The 16,225-nt window shown below is 35.1% G+C and overlaps 1 protein-coding gene across 4 annotated transcripts in view; it reads left to right on the top strand.

The window, feature by feature from the left end:
* The window catches only part of LOC138698483 (uncharacterized), an 883,962-nt gene that overhangs the window by 187,292 nt on the left and 680,445 nt on the right, over positions 1 to 16,225 (top strand). The gene's annotated exons all lie outside the window — the stretch shown is intronic.

Below are 16,225 nucleotides of genomic sequence, written 5' to 3'. Positions count from 1 at the left end.
CAGTGTGAGTTGTCAATAAATTATCAAAAAAGGTTTGTGGAAACTGACTTATGTCAGTTTTCCCAAGCACTACAGATATAATACTCTAGCATTACCTTCCCTTTCATACGAAAGTGAGATTTGGACATTAAGAAAAAGAGATATGAGCAGAATGAAAGCAACGGAAATGAAATTTCTCAGACGGACAGCAGGATATACTCTTTTAGATAGAAAAAGGAATGAAGAAATATTTGAACAATTAGAAGTAGAGTCAGTAGAAGAAGAAAAAAACAGATACAAGCTGTATGTAAAACGAATGGACAATTCAAGAATCCCCAAAATGATGATGAAATATCAACCCAGAGGACATCGACGGTTAGGAAGACCTTTTAGAACAGGCCTGCACAAGGTTTGCGCTCTCCGAGCCGGCTCACAGCTCATGAGCGGAATGTGGATATTAGCTGCGCTCTGTATAAGGGTGGACTGGAAGAAGGGGTGATCTCGTACAAAATATACACAAAAGCAAGTACTATTACGAGTGCTTATGAAATGAATTACAGTTCAGTGTTTGCAAAACTATCTTGGACTATTATTAATTAATAAAGAAATATTTATTTTACAGAAGTAATATCAGTTCTATAGCTACTTACATGTATAATATCATTTTGTTATATTTTTATTTATCATTACATCAGAGCGAGGATTTATGCTGTTGGCAGCTGAAAGGAACAGTAGCCTATTGATCGTAATGAAACATCAGTTACTGATGTTCGATGTCTGTCTTTATTAAAGTTGATTATAGAAAACAGTTGCTCACAAATATAAATGTTGAGCCAAACATAGCAATCATTTTCGCAGCCAGCTTTTGTTGTCGTGTATATTATTGCTAATGTTTAGTCTTGTAAAACTCAACCAGGCTAGTAGTATTATTCAAATGATGTTTAGCCCTTAGGTCACATTGAAGATCAGTAAGTTCGAACTATAAATCGTTAAATGTTAAATGTTATGTTCCGTCTTTTAGATTCCTCCATATTGTACTGTAGCAGTAGGTAAGCAACGTGAAACAGTTACTGAGAATAGGCCTACACACTGCACTCCACTAGATAACTGAGTGGTCATTTCCCTCTCCTCTACCCATAGCAAGTGTATGTCATTCTGACGTATCTTTCTCTCCGTTTCGGCGAGCGGTAAATACCTCTCTCCCGCTCTGAAGGAGCGCGCGCGCTCGTTGAGCGCTGTTTGTGCAGGCCTGCTTTAGAAGACTGCTAGATGGGGCCGAAACAGGTCTACACAGGCCTAATTCGTGACGGATGATGATGTTTAGGATAAAGATAATGTAAAAATTTAAAGCTTGTCTGCTACGAATCTTCACGTATCAGCTTGAACTGCATTGCTATCCCGTCCCCTGAGAAATGATGAGATTTTTAAAGCACTGCTGGGACTAAGTATATAGTTTAGAAAACAGACGAAACTCGGAAATTACTTTCTAATTTGAAATACATACCAGGTAGGCCTAACTATAACGAATACGAGTCCTATCGCTGGACATATGTTGGTCATGTCCCTCGAGATTAACTACAAACCAGGAAATCCAGTCTCCTATAACGGAATAAAGTTGATTCTGCAATATCGTAGCCATAGCAACCCGGCCTTATGTTTGTTGTACGCTAAGTTCACAGATGCGAGATGTATTGATTCTGAGCATGTGTGAATGATCCTGTGTACCTACTGACTGAATGGAGTAGTCGAGACATTTTGGTTCTGTACTATGAATATAAGTAGTAGTTAGAGATGAACAAAACTAACCGCCGCTCTCTCTCGCTCTGTTCGTTGCATTTGTCTTTCGAGTCTCGCTCATCATTCTCGAAATAGCATTTGGTCGGCGTGGAAAGATTTCGTAACTTTGAATAATATGCATAATTGAAATCAATAACATTATAAATGTTTAAATGAGGCAAAAAGACAAAACAGAACAGTATCTTAGTTATCAAAATGTTACGTATTCCTTCAAGCAAGATTATTTTATAATAGTACATTATGCAACGAGCCTATAATGAAGGTAATTAAGAAGCGAGTATGGATATTTATGAAACTCGCTTGCGCTCGTTTCATAATTTTCATACGAGCTTCTTAATTACCATTATAGGCGAGTTTCATACGACTTTTTTTGCTCGAACATATTTCTAACTTGATATTATTAATTTTCTTTGTATCTGACCTTGACCAATGTCCCGTATGTTGTGAGATGTGCGCAGACGCGAAAGTATTGATTTTTTCCGAGGAACAGATGTCCACATTGACCTTGCTAGGCCATAAGAACCTACAGAGATAACACTGAAATTAAATTAGACATTGAAAAACGAGATGATAAATTGAATTTATTGGAATATTATTTACAATTAACGCTAATTATTATAGTAACAGAACATAACCTTCTGCGACAGTATTGGATTTCCAACCTCCGTGACTTTTCGCTAATTCTCTTTCGATTGCATATCCGAGAATAATCGATACTTGCAGTTTTATAACGGTAGAAAGCTGACCTGTCATTGGCTGAACAGTTGTAACCTGAGTCGTCATTGGCTGAAAGACCTGACCTTTAATGAGTAGGTGTACTTTAATGACATGCATTAAAGGTCTGCTACCAGGTGTATAATTACTACATTTCGGCGTGGTCGAGCATAAAATAAATTATTTCATTGAGGTCAAGTACATCTACGTTGGAAGAAAAATAATGGAATGTCTCTTAAAATTTTTCTATCTCAGCAATATACATTCCACAGATATCTTATTTTCTGAATGAATACTAAAGGCACAGTGATATTCAACAGCATTTTCATAAAATTATAGTAACTAACACTTAAAATTCGAGGATATCTGGGGACAAATTATTAAATTCGGAGACATTCCGGGGACGAAAGATTTTCTTTGGGGAAGAAAAGCAAAATTCGGAAACAGTTCCCCGGGAAACGAGGACGTCCGGTAATCTTACCATAAAGAATTTATGGGTTAATCCATGGATTATAGGACATTGATGCAGGAAAATAAAATTGAGGGGTTGGGTGCAAGAAAGGCACTTCTCTCAAATGCAAGTTTTGAGAAAATTGATGTTGAAAATTCAAACCGTAATAATGTGATCTATGCACGCCTTTACATTTTAGGTACTCCTGACCTCTATGATCACAGAATTGAACTACAACTTGGTGATCATATGCATAACAGATCAGGGAACACAATAAAGCGTTTTACTCAAAAAGGGCACATCCTCTAAAATGTCCTTCTTGCACCCAGTCCCTCAATTTTCTTCTGATCTATGTACTCGTGTCAGATCTTATTTGAAAGTTTATTGTGTCTAGTTCAGTAATTTAACACTTAAAGTGAATCAGTTTTCTTTATTTAGTCAAAAACACACGTCAAAACTACCACTGTGCACTTAATTTGTAATATGATTGGAAACAGAGCAATTTGGCAATCCTATATTTACTAACTGAAGCTGAATATCCACATGGTGGTTCTTGAGGACAGTCTTTGTTTAATAATGTTTCAGTGGTGGTTCGGTAGAGTCAGGTATAGTGAGGATCACGTAAGATTAGTTCCTAAGGTTACTATTCATAGACATTTCGCAGCACGCGCTACGAGCGTACTAAGCTAGCCCCGGCTATCCACTGGTTACTTGTACAGAATTCAAATCATATCCTATCGCTAACACTGGTTTATGAATACGAAAAACGCTGATCATCCACCGGAAACCCGCGCTAAAAATGTCTATGAATACGGCCCCAAAAGACTAATTTCGCCGTCTCTTCAGTGTTGCCAACTAATACTAGTTATCACTAAAAGAGGTTAAAATCACAATACCATGTACTATAATAATAATAATAATAATAATAATAATAATAATAATAATAATAATAATAATAATAATAATATAATATTCACACTAACGATGTCTTGCTTATTTACCACATCTCATCTTTATGTTGGGGAGGTGTTTTCTAAAAAGTTCAATAATTTGTGAAAGAGTATTTTTTCTTCTGGACCTCTCGCACATTATGTTAGTAGTTAGTATGATGTATTTTATCTGACAACATGAAATTCATTACTTTGATTAAACATTTACGATTCACGAGACCTAACCTAAAAATGTCTTTTGTTTGATCACGTGAAATGATTAGTACGAATTCTGAAAACGAATGCCACTTTGAAATGTATGCTTACTCCATTATTGTAATAAAAGTCTAAACACGAAATAAATTAATTAAATTGTGAAATGGTCTTTCTATCGATTACCCAAGGGCATGTATCACACGAAATAATTATACAACATTTAATACTTATGCTTATCACTGAACTCAAGTTACATTTAACAATAATTGTGTATTACAGTATATTAAAACATTTTTTCAACTCGATCAAAACTCGATTAATCTATCGATTAATCGATTAAATTCAAATAGTTAATCCATTAAATATTTTGATCAACCGACAGCACTACTTGACATTACTGTAACTCTGAATATATTGAGAATAAGACCCATGTTCATATGAAATTTTTTGCTCAAAATATCTTCGGAAAGAAGCTCCGTAATTGGCGGTAACTCTTCCTGAATCACCCTGTATCAGCCGGCGCTGCGCGCACACCTTCGGATTGTTTTTGCCAAGTTTAGTGTCGGACCAGCATTCAAAGTTTAATGGATAGCCTATCCGATAAATGGTTCAAAAGAGGCAACGCCTATAGGCGCAATATTCATATTAGCGTATTATTCAGTTACTGACTGTACTTGACGCCGACTGCAGTTTTGAAATAGCGTTCTCTGTAATTGATGTACGTAGTTTAAAAGCGAGAAGGAGAGAGTGTGTGAGACAGTGCACTGTACGTGGCGAGCCGAGCTCCTTCCCCGCCCTTGGCGCCTGCCTTGTCCTCAGGGCAAGAATCTCTCTCGCTCTTCCACTTCGCTTTGAATTATGGAACAGCAACAAGTGTGCGGGCAATATTCCAGAACAATGCAATACTGAATTCTACAATGTGGCTCACGGTACAGTCAGCTGCAGAACTGAAGATTGTTTTTAAAGAGATCCAGGTGAGGTTGCAGAGCTGTAGATTTTTCCATGGAGAACAAGGAGGCCTTGGCGGACAGATTTCAGCTGTCAAAATTTTAATAAATCGTATAATTATCAGCGTTACATGAAATAGTGAACAATCAGGATTGTTGACATACCGAATGTGTAAAACGTTACGCCCGATTTTTTGAATGCAAGAAATATTTCTTTCAACATCATAGTTACATGAAACAACCATAACATAACCATAACCATAACCATAACCATAACCATAACCGTAACCATAACCATAACTATAACCATGACATAATTCTACTCAGATTCAACAACAGCTCTACAAAATAATAATAATAATAATAATAATAATAATAATAATAATAATAATAATAATAATAATAATAATAATAAAAATAATCTGGAAAAATATCATGATTATGAAGTAATTTCGTGAATTTATATCAATTTCGCGAAAATTCAGGAATATATTTCACTTAATTTTGGACTTCCATCAAAGGATATGCTTTTCTGTGTGTAAAATTAAGTTCTTAACACATTTCGTGTATTATTGTAAATACCAAAAAACACACCCCTAATAATAATAATAATAATAATAATAATAATAATAATAATAATAATAATAATAATTCATTCATTCATTTAGTGTTCTGCTCAAGGGCAGGTCCTTCACTGCAAACCCAGCTTTCTATTTCTGCCTTCCTCTTCGTTTCCTCATATGATCTATGTATCTTAATGTCGTCTATCACCTGATATCTTCTTCTACCCCGAACTCTTCTCCCGTTCACCATTCCTTTCAGTGGATCCTTCAGTAGGCAGTTTCTTCTCAGCCAGTGACCCAAGAATTTTCTTTTCCTCTTCCTGATCAGTTTCAGCATCATTCTTTCTTCAACCACTCTTTCCAACACAGCTTCATTTCTTATTCTGTCTGTCCACTTCACACGTTCCATTCTTCTTCATATCCACATTTAAAATGCTTCTATTCGCTTCTCTTCACTTCATCTCAATATCCATGTTTCTGCTCCATACAATGCCACACCCCATACAAAGCACTTCACTAATCTCTTCCTTAGTTCTTTTTCCAGAGGTCCGCAGAAAATGCTCCTTTTTCTATTAAAATTTTTCTTGACCATTGCTATCCTCCTTTTGACTTCTTAGCAGCAGCTCATGTTACTGCTTATAGTACACAATAATAATAATAATAATAATAATAATAATAATAATTTAGACTAATGATATTGTTTAGCCAACTGTCTGAAGGCAGGTTTGAACCTCATAAGTGACATCACTAAGGTGTCACTAATGAGGCAACTAAACCAGGAGGAGATAATGGAATAGTGTGGCCAGTTACTTTCTCCCTCCATTGCATACATCTCTAAGTAGTAACATATTACACTAATCAGACTTAAGATGTATGCAACAATAGTTCTTTCTCTGATACATACCGTCAAATGAGTTGTACTGCCCTTTTTTATAGTTTATTATATATTAACCTCCTGAATTTATTGGTTGCCGAAGATATATCAGCCAGAACCTCAATCAGAGGTACCTAATAATAATACAATGTCAATAGTAATCATATTATTATTATTATTATTATTATTATTATTATTATTATTATTATTATTATTATAGCGTCCTCTGATTGAGGTTCAAGCTGATATGTAAATCTATTATCAGGCAGTACATCTCACTTGACGATATGTGTCAGAGGAAGAACAATATAATTGTTTGTATGCATCTGAAGTCTGACTAGTGTAATATGTAGCTAAAGTCTACGGCAATTCGGAAGGCGGTTGTCTGCTAGCGTTTGCGTCGAGAGAGACAGATAGAGAGAGCAAGGCAGCGTACGACATTGCCACATCGTACTTCACACGCACGTGCAATACAAATAGCGCAGGAGAGAATTTAAATTATCAAAAGACAATAATGACCTTAGCCGTTGATTACTGTAAGCATGACACCAAACAAACCCTCTTTCCTTCACTAACAATATTCTTTGCACGGTTCTCAATCCCACACCACATGCTTCTGCAGTCGTTTCTTGCGCGTTGGCAACATTGCAGTCAGCATCAAGATGGCCGGCAGCGTTCTGCTCGTCAACGTTTTTAAAATAAACATACACTTTAAACACTATTTTCCGCTCCTGCCTGTGCAATACTTGTCTTTTCACAGTCTTTCCTTCCATTTATTTATCTTACACACACACATAGTAAATGTTAGTTTTACTTATTCAATGTATTGAAACACTCACAAGTGAACAAACGAACTCGGGAAGTGCTTGTTACAGACTGATTCCGATTGGTTCTACTGTACAAGCTTGTGACGTCACATGCCAGAAATGCTACGGCGCATATAGCAGCCGACCACCTTTCGAAATGTCATGTAGTCTAGTGGGCGATGTATGCAATGGAGGGGGGAAAGAACTGACCACTTTACCCCATTATCTCCTCGCCTAGTTGCCTCATAAGTGGTGCCTTGTTGGTGTCACTTGTGAGGTCCAGACCTGTCTTCGGACAGTTGAGTAAACAACAATAACCTACCGACGTAGTCCGAAATAAGGAACTGGTATTCTAATCGGGGGTTTTGCTCAGGCGTGGGGACGAATGTCGAGTGAACCGATTACCTGGTTGTTTTTTTTTTTATTTCTTGGAGATTTTCGCCAACATAAATAAAAAATAATGAATGATAATTCATGGCGAATGGTCTGCCTTATCTTGCCAAATTCCATCTCGCTTTCATCAATTCCATCTACGCAAAATATCTGGTAGTTGATATGGCGTCGTTCAATAACCGATTAAAATGATGGTGGTGATGATGATGATGCTGATGATGATTATGCTTATTAGATCCCGGATGTTAGGCAAAATGGCTTTTTTAAACTGAGTGTATGTATTAAAGATCTATTAGAGATAAACACGTTTCTACACATTTGGAGACGATAGGCCCAATTTTTATTTTGCCTTTTTTGCTTATTTTAGCTCTCGTTGCCTATTTTAAGGTTAAATGCCTTTTTTTTTAGCCTTTTTACGTCGTTGTTGTACATTTTCCTATATTTAATGCATTTAAAATAAACTGCACATAAATTATATAAAAAAACAAAAAGGAACGGTTGTACCAATTAAAAATATATATTCACCTCGCACAAATATTTGCTGAGAATCTTATTCTCCAGCAATATATCTTTGATCGGCGGGAAAAGGCACACAAGTAAAAAAATAATAGTTTTCCAGGAGACACTTTCTTTTTAATTTACTCTTAACTGAATATAAGTATAATAATGAAATTCATGTATGTTAAAGTAGGCCTGAGACCCTTTTCAATTTAAAATACAAGACAATTTATTATTTCAAAAATTAGAAAAAATATTAGACTTATGTGATTAGGTACAACAGAAAAATCGACTTTTTTTTATTTATGTGCCGTTTCCCGCCCATCAAAGATATATGTTTCCAAGAAGTCGTAAACTTTTCTGCCCTACAGTTTCCATCTTTCATGTCACTTAACAAAGTTGTTTGAACAGTATAATCCTCAGTGCTCAGGTCGCTTCGGCGTTTACCAGCGAAAGAAAGAGGATGAAGGAAGCATTAAAAGCAAGTCTCCAGGTGCCGTTACTGTTGTCGCTTGCACGCACAAGTCACGCGCACTTTGAAGTTTCTAATCCCTTCTCACACCCATCTTTTTGAGACAATACGCAGTCGGTTTTTCCCTATCTCTGAAATAAGTTGTTTTAAGTTTGCTCCAATCACTTCAGTAGCAGTAGAAAGATCTTTTTGCACCATGAAAAACGCTCTCCCTATCAGGCGGCTCACTATGACAGTTGACAACTTAAAAAAGCATCTTGTTGTGACATGTAACCAAGGAAAGTGAGTGCCGTATGGGATAGTTTATTAAGTATTTGTCTATTTTTTATGCTCGACCATGCCGAAATGTAGTAATTATACACCTGGTAGCAGCCCTTTAATGGACCTCATTAAAGTACACCTATTCATTAAAGTTCAGGTGTTCCACCAATCAGAAAACACCATTGTAGCAATATAAAAGCGCAAGTATCGATTATTCTCGGATATGTAATCGAAAGACGATTAGCGAAACGTCACGGAGGCTGGAAATCCAATACTGTCGCAGAAGGTTATGTTCTGTTACTATAATACTTAGCGTTAATTGTAAATAATATTCAAATAAATTCAATTTGTCATCTCGTTTTTCAATGTCTAAATCAATTTCAAGGTTATATCAAGATTAATCTTTATTTTACTCTCTAGATTATATCAATGCCAATGACATTTGTTTCTAGGAAAAAATCAATACTTTCGCGTCTGCGCACATCTCACAATTTACGAGATATTGCACTAGGTCAGTTCCGCCCTCCAGTCAGATAAGAATAACATGAATACTTATGAATAATTTCAAGTTAGAAATATGGTCGAGCATAAAAAGTCGTATGAAACTTGCCTATAATGGTAATTAAGACGCTCGTATGAAAATTATGAAACTCGCTTGCGCTCGTTTCATAAACATACTCGCGTCTTAATTTCTACCATTTTAGGCTCGTTGCATAATGTACTATTGTCTGTTTCCATGAATAATAAATGCCTATTTTACTGCCTATTTTTACTATTTTAGTGCCTATATGCTTGCCTATTTTAACCAAAATAAATGCCTAAACATCCGAGCTTTGTTGATGATGATATAATAATAATAATAATAATAATAATAATAATAATAATAATAATAGTCTAATAATAATAATAATAATAATAATAATAATAATCACGCTGTAATGCCTCTGGTTATCTTCATACAGTACACTGCTGCGAAGTCGCTGTAGATGCTCAAACTCCTGACTAGGTGAATTTTCCCTCTGTAAAATGTCACTAGCAGTTGCTCAATCAAGTCGTGAGCGGACTGGCAGGCAGAGATGAAGACGTTCGTGCAAACAGCTGTCCGCGGAAGGTCATTGCCTTCCCACCTGACCCCTCTCTGCTGGCAGGAGACTGGCACCTCACGTACTGAGCTCTGGTATCGAACTCCTCTCCCCTACTTATGAGTTCAGCGCGATTCATACATATTAATCAGTTATATAGGAAACGTAAGCTGTGTTGTCAGTACACGACTTGGGAAGAAACAGTGGAATGCACCTGTCTTCGTTGTTTCGTGACAAGTCCAGTCTTGTAGAATGACTGTTTGTCCATAGTTTCGATTCACGTGTGGATTTGACGGATGAATTTTCACTGAACAGGACAGTATAGCTGGTACACAGACAGCACACCGTTAACCACTTGATTAGGCCATTAGAAAACGCAATTATATATACAGAGTAATTCACGAGGATTTACTGTCCCATACGAGCTTATTTCCGAAGTCATTCTGAGCAAAATAATGTCATATAAACATCTGTCCTAATCTCAATATTTTCAGAATTACACTAATTTGAAGTTGTTTGTAAAATACCATTATTCTTGAGTTTTAAGGGTAAAATAATTTCGGAATATGTATGGTAGGCCTAAGACTTTCCTGTGTTAAATTTCAACGTACCTCGTTTACATGTTTCGACCTATTTATGGGTCATCTTCAGAACTGGTCGTTGTTGGTCTTGGCGCCACTTGTTCTGTTTCCTGCGAGGGTGTGTTCCTGTGGTATAGTGTAGAGTCAAAGAGTGTGTGTGTTTTGAAGTTGAGTTGTGTGTTGAGAATTTCGTTGGGGTGTGTTTTTGTGTTTTCAAAACACAACCTCACAGGAAACAGAATAAGTGGCGCTAAGACCAACAACGACCAGTTCTGAAGATGACCCATAAATAGGTCGAAACATGTAAACGAGGTACTGTACGTTGAAATTTAACACAGGCAAGTCTTACCATACATATTCCGAAGTGATACAGTGCTAAAAGTTGTGTAATCAAGATGTAAGGGTAAAATAATATTACAGGTAAAGAATGAACTATTCAGCAGTATCATTTCTTTAATTACCTAGTATTCTGAAGCTAAAAATGTGTTGTGAATTCCATAGTTCCGATTTTTAACTACAAAATTACATTTTCTTACGCATTTATCACAATTGCTACAAATCACGTCACTCTTGTAAATTCTTCAAGACTATACATTAGGATTCATAATTAAACTGTAAATAATGAAGTTCCTAAAATCGTGTGATTTGTAACAATTTTTGTGGTAAGTGCGAAAGAACTATGCAATTTTTAGTTAAAAATTGAAAAATAAAATCTGTACAAAGCAACTGACAACTCATTTTAAGCTTCGGAACACTAGCCAGTTCACATCTGTGGAGTAACGGTTAGCGCATCTGGCCGCGAAACCAGGTTCGATTCCCGGTCGGGACAAGTTACCTGCCTGAGGTTTTTATTCCGGGGGTTCCCTCAACCCTATATGAGCAAATGCTGGGTAACTATTGGTGCTGAACTCCGGACTCATTTCACTGGCATTATCACCTTTACCTCATTCAGACGCTAAATAACCTATGATGTTGATAAAGTGTTGTAAAATAACCTACTAAAAACACTAGCCAATTAAAGAAACGATACTTCTGAATAGTTCATTCTCTGTTTGTAATATTTTTACCCTTAAGACAGCAGAAATGTGAAGGGGCATCACGACCTATGTAAGCTGGCGGAATAAATATATCACATCATATCATATCATATCATATCATATCATATCATATCATATCATATCATATCATATCATATCATATTATTTTTTATTTTTTATTTTTTATTTTTTTTTTAAATTTTTTATTATTTTTTTATTTATTTATTTTTTATTTTAATATTATATCTGAACTGCGACCGAGCACGAGCGCTGCTCATTCGGTCTCAAATTTTGTTAATACTACAGTATCTTCTTTTTATATTGCTTATATTATTTCATTTCTATTTCTCTTATTTGTTTTGTAATTATATTCTTCTTTATTCTGTATATTTAAATTTTAAACATATCATATCATATCATATCATATTATCGTATCATATATCATATCATATATCATATCATATATTATCGTATCATATATCATGTCATGTCATGTCATGTCATATCATGTCATATCATATATCATATCATATCATATCATATCATATATCATATCATATTATCGTATCATATATCATATCATATCATATATCATATCATATATTATCGTATCATATATCATATCATGTCATGTCATATATCATATCATATCATATCATATCATATCATATCATATCATATCATATCATATCATATATCATATATTATCGTATCATATATCATGTCATGTCATATCATATCATATATTATCGTATCATATATCATATCATATATCATATCATGTCATGTCATATATCATATCATATCATATCATATATCATATCATATCATATCATATCATATCATATCATATCATATCATATCATATCATATCATATCATATCATATATCATATCATATCGTATCATATCATATATCATATCATACCCTTATAACTAAAGAAATAAGGTATTTTTACAAACAACTTCAAATTAGTGTAACTTTGAAAATATTGAGAATAGGAACTATGTTTATATGACATTTTTTGCTCAGAATGTCTTTGGAAATAAATTCCGTAAGTGACGGTAAAAAAGATTACACGGGTATGGGCATAATAAAAGGATGGGAAATGGAAGAATACCAAAGGAAATGATGCGATGGGTACCAGAAGAAAGTAATAGGAAAGGAAGAACTAATGAAAATTGGATGGATGGCTCAAGAATAAATATCCAATTGAAAGGACTGCAAGATCCAGATACATTAGATAGGGAACAATGAGGAAAAAATTGAATGAACAACATTATACTTTGTTTGCCTGAGGAAAAATTACAGCACTGTTGAAAGTCCTGTAATGAAGAGAAAAATAATGAACTATCAAGCAACTGTATGGCGACCAGTTTCTTCCTTTTAAAAATGTCCAGTATTTTGGAATTCTTCGGAAAGTAGCTTAATATATTAACTTGAATCAGGGTTTATGCCACAGTCGCATTTGTCGCATTTTGCTGCTCGACTTCTAAAAATGCAACAAACTTTGAATGTAAATGTGCAAAAATACGACAACCACATTGGACTTCAGAAACAGAGATGGTAATGGAGAAAATGAAATCAGAGATGTGTTTGGACTAATCTGAATTTAAATGAAATGCTAATGGCATGGGCATGTTCAAAAATATATTGAGCGGATGTTCAGGAATTGATTTCAAAGAGTTGGTGCAATTCATGTAAGTTAAGTGAACAACTTCTTCTAATTGATTTATATAATTCCATCGCATACTGTAAATTGTGAGCGAGGATTTAGTTGCATGAATCTTGTAAAAACTGGAATTAGAAACCGCCTCTCAGTAAAAAGAGTTAGCACTCTGCTAACAATAAATCTTGAAGGGCCTACTAGTAAAGAATTTCAATGTTTAGAGTGCCCATAAAATAACGTATTTTAATGTGATGTAAATTCAGCAGTAATTGATTCTAAACATACCTAAGTCTAATGATTTACTTACATAAGTGCATCTAGAGCAGGCCTGCACAAACAGCGCTCAACGACCGCGCGCTCCTTCGGAGCGGGAGAGCGGTGTTTACCGCTCGCCGAAACGGAGAGGAAGATACGTCAGAATGACATAGACTTGCTGTAGGTAGAGGAGAGGGAAACGACCATTCAGTTATCTAGTGGAGTGCAGTGTGTAGGCCTATTCTCAGTAACTGTTTCACGTTGCTTACCTACTGCTACAGTACAGTATGGAGGAATCTAAAAGACGGAACGTAACATTTAACATTTAACGATTTACAGCTCGAACTTATTGATCTTCAATGTGACTTAAGGGCTAAAGATCGTTTGAATAATACTACTAGCCTGGTTGAGTTTTACAAGGCTAAACATTAGTAATAATATCCACGACTACACAGGCTGGCTGTGAAAATGATTGCTATGTTTGGCTCAACATTTATATTTGTGAGCAACTGTTTTCTATAATCAACTTTAATAAAGGCAGGCATCGAACATCTGTAACTGATGTTTCATTACGATCAGTAGGCTACTGTTCCTTTCAGCTGCCAACAGCATAAAACCTCGTTCTGATGTACTGATAAATAAAAATATAACAAAATGATATTGTACATTTAAGTAACTATAGAATTCTATTATTTCTGTAAAATAAATATTTCTGTATTAATTAATAAGTCCAAGATAGTTTTGCAAACACTGAACGGGAATTCATTTCATAAACACTCGTACTAGTACTTCCTTTTGTGTATATTTTGTACGAGAACACCCCTTCTTCCAGTCCACCCTATACAGAGCGCAGCTAATATCTGCATTCCGCTCATGAGCTGTGAGCCGGCTTGGAGAGCGCAAACCTTGTGCAGGCCTGATCTAGAGTGTGATAAGATGGATCAAAAGTAATAAAACTCCAAGAAAAAAAATTACATACATTTTTGTTTCTGCATACTTTATTAATTTTATCTTTCTGCACAATTATTTACAATATTACACAAACATTTCGCAATTTGCAGAAATATAATTTTCAATTATTTATTTTCTAGCTTAATCCCTGACTTGAATGCACATACATATGCCATATTATGTATTTTCCCAGCAGTTGTGGATATTGGTTGGTTCCTCTATATTCCCTTTGGTTGCAATTCCCTTTGACGGCGCTTGAAGCGAATGACCCACGTCTGGTGTTTGTCGGTGGTGCAGTCCGCATCACCCAGTTTCCTGTCCTTTGTGCCTGGCTGTCTGTCTGTCTGTCTGTCTGTCTGTCTGTCTGTCTGCAACGCCTTGCTGTCCGATAGTTTCCAACTTGGGAGAGGACTGCCATTTTCATTCTTCCAGCCCTTCCGTTGTAACCAGAGGCCTTTTTCACAGTGTTTACAATTTTTGTAAATTGTTAACTTCAGTTTCACAATTAGTATTAGTATTAGTATTTATTTATTTGACCTTGTAGAGATAAGGCCGTCAGTCCTTTTTCTGCCCCTCTACCAGGAGATTCCAACTGTGATATGAAGAATAAAATTACAATTAGTATTAAATTTACAATTACAATTACAATAAAAAGCAAAGTACGAAAAGATTACCTGACTAATTAAAGCTAGATAATTTATCAACAGTAATCTCACTAGACGTTTTGATTTATCTAGAGAAAATCAAAACTCGAGTGGGATTTAATTGACTATTACACGATTAGAAGAAAGTATATAAAGATTAGAAGTAACGAAGTACTCCAATACAATAAAATATTAATTGAATTACGAAAATACAACTGTCTTCAAATGTATTATTGTACCATCTCAACATTACAAATATTACGCTAGATGCATGCTAGATGGCAGTAGTGAGCAATGCCTTCTCGTCGAGAAGTTCTCGATCTATTATACACGATGGCAATGTTACTAGTCAAGAAGGCTTTGTTGATTCAGTTTCATTTTTATTAAAATGCAACATTCCACTTCAATTATCCGAATCCCAGTAATCAACGTCACTTGGCAGATGATTTTCAATAAATCTTAATATTAAACAATCTCTGATACGTGACTATCCATAATATCATATACCAGAAGCTATAACATAACCTAACTAATTTACACAAGTGTTAGAAAAGTTTTAATTAACGACGAGGACATAAAAAATAAATATGAATAATTTTAAAAGGAATAATGATTGAATGTACAATTTTAAAATTTGAATGTGGTTGGTGGTTCAATTTATGTTGTATTGGACGTGTGCGTAATAGAAGTTGAACTCGTTGATTTAGGCCTACATGGTGTATTCAACTTATTCAGAATTTCCGAATGAATAATTTTAAAAGGAATAATTATTGAATGTACAATTTTCAAATATGAATGTGGTTGGCGGTTCAATTGATGTTATATTGGACGTGTGCCTAATAGAAGTGGAAATCGTTGATTTAGGCCTACATGGTGTATTCAACCTATTCAGGATTTCCGAATGGTGCTCTTCATTTATTTGTAAATCGTTTTTTCAGAAGATGCATAGGTATGATCAGTGATTTTTATTAATTCTTGTTCTTGAATGCCAATGCGAGTCATATTTGAAACTGCTGTGCATCGACTGGAGTGGTTTGTAATTATATATATATATATATATATATATATATATATATATAATTATTTTTTTTGACGTCCAGACCAGC

This window comes from Periplaneta americana, chromosome 4 (genome assembly GCF_040183065.1).
Source record: "Periplaneta americana isolate PAMFEO1 chromosome 4, P.americana_PAMFEO1_priV1, whole genome shotgun sequence".
Taxonomy (NCBI): domain Eukaryota; kingdom Metazoa; phylum Arthropoda; class Insecta; order Blattodea; family Blattidae; genus Periplaneta; species Periplaneta americana.
Note: the sequence above shows the minus strand (reverse complement) of the source record. Positions and strands in the feature narration are given on the sequence as shown.